This window comes from Lucilia cuprina, chromosome 4, assembly GCF_022045245.1.
Source record: "Lucilia cuprina isolate Lc7/37 chromosome 4, ASM2204524v1, whole genome shotgun sequence".
In the NCBI taxonomy this organism is placed as follows: domain Eukaryota; kingdom Metazoa; phylum Arthropoda; class Insecta; order Diptera; family Calliphoridae; genus Lucilia; species Lucilia cuprina.
Genome location: NC_060952.1, coordinates 53078645 through 53083563, shown reverse-complemented (window position 1 = coordinate 53083563; position 4919 = coordinate 53078645).

Below are 4919 nucleotides of genomic sequence, written 5' to 3'. Positions count from 1 at the left end.
ATACAAAAGTTTGTAGTCTGTTGCATTGAGTCCAAGAATGTTGCCGTTATGGGTCCATGGCTCTCGGAACAATACTAAATCCTCGCCTTGATCTCCAAGGCGGAGGAGTAATGGTCTGGGTTATAGATGACTGTTACGTTTGATGCAATTACGTCTTATTATGACAATGACTGAATCGAAATTTATGAAATTTAAACCAAACACTTCAAGACTGTATTCGAAAACATTAATAGGCATAAATTAGAAAGGGAAAAATTAGTACACACTTTTTCTATACGTCACACAAGCACACAAGTAAGATGATCTGTCAAAGTTTTATGAAGAAGTATGCGGATGCGATCGTCTAAACACGATATGTAATAAAACCTTACTATTTCGTCGTATTTTTATGAAAACTCAAAAAAGTGAAAAAGCTGGAAACTCACTTTGTTATTGTTTTATACCAATCCTATAAACACAAAAAGTATAAATCATACGTTTTGTGTTTATTTTGATATACGGAAGGAATTTTATCTTACTTTTTCATTAGACGTAAAGTGTGATCGTGTAAAGGCTTCTTAAAGAAATATTTTTTAGTTTAGCTTTCTCAATTTTTAGTGAAGAGTTTAAATCATGTTTTAAAGGTGAAAATTATTAAAAACCCGAAATCTTAAGTATTAGTATTTTTTATTGCTTTGTTGCTAATATTAAAGGTAATTTATTACCACTTAAGCCGAAAGAATTTTGAAAAGGAAGAAAATGTGTAATTTTGGTAAATTTTGTTCTGAATTATAAAGTTTGATTGTAGATTTAATTTTAACATGTTAATTTCAGGGGTAATTTAATTTAATAAATCATTTAAAATGCCGTTCAACGCCGGGAACGCCCCCTCTAAATATTTGCGTCCCGCAAATTAGTAAAATTTTTTCGTGTTTCATTAGTTTTGCACATAGTTATTGCCCTTGTTATTTTCTTCATACTATATAACAGGTTCAGGCTAGGATTATTAAGGCAATGGGTTCTATTATAGTTGAGATGTTAAAAGCTTCTCCAAGTTTTTTTATATGTTTTATATTCTTTAAATTAGATGTATGGTCTGTATTGTGGTGGCATCCTTGCTAGGTCTGGTTTCCAATTTTCAGCCTTTCATTTTTTAATTGTTCCGTTAATAGTTATTTCTTCTTTTTCATTCTTTATGGATCCATTGAAATTAGTCACAAATATGGTATTATAATTTAATAATTCCACTATTTCTTCCATGTTCCATGAAGTGACAATCTGCATTACCACCTTTAAACAATCGTGCATCACATCCGTCATCAGGTAGTTTCTTAATCTTATTCGCTTCGCATATTGTAGTATTTCTTATATGGAAACAATTCCCAATTATGCCATGTGTTTCATCTTCATTTACCATTAGTTTGTGGTATCTAAGATTAACTTGTTTTCCTTCAATTATGTAGCTCTTGCCAGGATCACTCGATACTTTTGTGATGTTACCTTTAGTACGGATATTACTTAAAATAAAATAGTTCCATTGGTATAAATGGAAAGCTTGGCGTATTCCGCTGCTTCAATTCATTTTTGGTATGGTAGAGATTCCTCTTCCGAAATTATTTTCTCAATTTCGATCTGGTCAAGTTAATTCATGTTCACGATGCTCTCACAATTTCAGAGATTTGTTTTTTTAATACAAGGATTTTATTTGATAGAAGAATTTGAATATTTTCTGAATCCATTGTCTTGTTGATGGAGTTAGTGTATGAAACTATTTCATTAAGTTTCCCAATTGACGCTTGTGAAATATTGAAAATTTGTTCATTTATAACATATTGATTATTGTTATTTGCCACTATCTTGTCCTGTCTCTGAAGAATATTATCCCAGTCAATTGCATCTGGTGAGCCTGCAATCCATTTCCAAGCGGATCCAATCCAATTTATGGATCGTGGTCTTCTTTCGGAAATATTAATTAAAAGAACGTAATTATAAAACAATAAAAAAACTCGGTTTGATGAGGTGTAATTATCAAATGCGCTTTATCAATTAAAAATTGTTTCTTATATATTAATTTACATATTGATTTATGTTTGTTAACTAAAGTCGGTTTTGCCTACTAAGCATAAGTGTGTTTTGTTTCCGTTCTTAAATTGGGTACAAAACAAACTTATGTGGATTTTTGCAATTTATTTCACAATTTTAATAATTTCTGAAAAGCAATAAAATAATTATTACAAAAATGTCTGTAAATAAATTTGGTAACAAATTTATAAAAATAAAATGAAATGCAAAAAAAAAAAAAAAGTTGCAGTGTAAGTAGTTGGCTCGTGTTAGGGGAATAATGGGAGACCATTAGCTTGAGGCTCCGACGAAACATTAAATATTTGTTTTAATCTTTACATTAATATAATAATGCATAAAATAAGTATTATATCAATACTAAAACTTACAGTTTTTGTTTTCTTATCATGATACAGTATATTGTTTTCGTTTTCTTCATACTTCATTTGTTTAAGATATATTGTTTCTAGTTTCAAATCGTTAATAGTTACATTATCATTACTTCTAATTTTCGTTATAATGTTTGGAAGGATTATTTTATCTTTAATTCTTAAATCAACATTAGTAAAATTTTTGTTTTTAGTTATTATTTTACAATTCTCATATTTTAACAAAATGGTTCCTTTTATTTGTAGTTTATTGTTGTTATTACAGTTATGGTTGACATTTTGTTCATAATTTTTTAATATTAATAATCCGGGAAGTAAGTTTTTCGATCTCACTCCTTATTTCTGTTACTTCTTCGGTTTCAAAATTTTTCATTGAACAATTTGCTTCTTTAAATTCTAAAATATTCTGTATACACTTATTTTCAATTCTAATCAAATTTTTCTCCAAATTATCTTTAAAAATTGATTGATAAATATTCTTGTTATGATCAATAAGTACTGTATATGTTTCTAAAGCTAGTGTTTTATTTTTAGGATCTGGAATCGTTTCGAAAGTTATTTTACTAAGTGTGTTCTGTGAATATAATGGTATCTTAAAATAATATATTTCCATCATGTAATGCAACGGAAGTTTTATATTAACGTAACTGTCGAAGTCTGTTATAAGGTCCACTTCTTTTGGGGTCAAAATATCTGTCGCAACAATTCCTAATTTACTTGAAAATAACACTTGTCCTATGTCGTCGATATGATTACGTAAATGTGCTATATCATTATTAATTTGGTAAATGTGTTGCATGAACCATATTTCATCCTCTAATGTTGCTATTTTATTTTGAAAAATGTTCCTAAGTATTTTTCCACGTGAATTTGTTGTATGTTGATATGGTCTGTTATATTTTTGATCTGATCCGAAAAGAAGTTATTTATTTGAGTCAAGTTATGTATAGTCTTGGTTAAGAGCCCATTATTTTCATAAAGTTGTTTTAATGAGTAATTTATATGTTCCTCGTCTTCGCTATCCATTGTTCCTGTTATAATTTTCAAACCTTTTCCTAAAAAATTAACTAGTCCTCATTTTCTTCTAAATTGTGGGCTTAAGTTAGCAATTTTGGCTTAAGAATCGCAAAGATTTTGTCAACAGTGTCCAGTAGTGTTTTTGTATCTGTCGTGGTTGTTCTTAGTATCGCTACATTGCACTATGGTTTCAAATCGATTTTTTTGGCATAAATTAAAATAATCATGTCAGAGCTTTTAAATTCGGCACATTTAATTGCCATGGCATTTAAATAAGAAAATTAAAAATAAAATTGTTAATTTGACCACGCCCACACCCTACGCCCACTAAATTGGAAGTATCACAACTGAAATTAGTAATTTCATTAAAATTTAGAAAATTGATAGAGAAAATTAAATAAGATCAACTTGCTCGAGCTTATCGGATACTGCCCAAGCTTATCCGATCCTGTCCAGTTTCCAAGGGTTTAACTTGGGGTCAAAAATTATCCACTTTTTTGTTTATTTAAATCTGGATTTTCTGTTGAGCTATCTTCCCTGTAAGTACTTATATTAACCTTAAACTGATCATAGAGTACATAAAAATATTTGAATGGGTTTTTAGAAATTATTTTTGGTTTATTATCAAAAACTTATAACTAAAAACTTAAAAATAATAATATTAAATATTATAAAAACTAATCTTCTTCAGCATCTAGTTCAACAGAATTTTCAAAAGAATCAAAATCAGATTCAGTTTCCTCGTCATTTATTGACAAGACATTGTTTGTATCACAAAATATCGGTTCTTCCAAGAGATCAATAACCTCTTGAGGAAGTACTGTTTTTTATTTTGGACTCTTCTCTTGGCGATACAGAGGCTTGATAATAATGGATCTGAAGAATCTATAGCTCTATGGAAAACATCACTCAAGTTATTTATTCTGTTATTTCGTCTAGCGTGTGACCGTCTGTCCTGCTTATAAAATGTGTTCCGCGCTTCTGATGCGCTTTCTCCTAAGCAACCCACAGGCAGCACAGAAGCAGCAATGATCTGAGCAGTTTTTTCACAGAAATTTTGAAATTTGTCAACGTTAACTTTAAACTCACACGATATGGTTATTAGAATAATATGAAATTTTTTGAGAACTTCCACGTCAAAGTCCAATATTGATGCAAACATATCGATATCGGAAAAGGCTCTTCTCGCCGTATTGCCGTCATTCGAGCTACCACAACCATTTTGTTTCGGTTTGTCGACGTGAAGTCCCATTTCAACCCACATTCTACGTTGGATTTCGGTTTTACGAGCTTCCATAGTAGCTTTATCATTTGCGTCTCGGATTTGCCACTTGTTTATCCCGATTCTATAAGATATTTTTAAAACAAACTCGAGAAACCGTATCCATGCGTGTAGGGGGCTAACTCCGTAACATAGTGTTTCAGGTTTCGGTAGAAAACATTCTGACTTTAGATCGACAATCTTTAAAACTG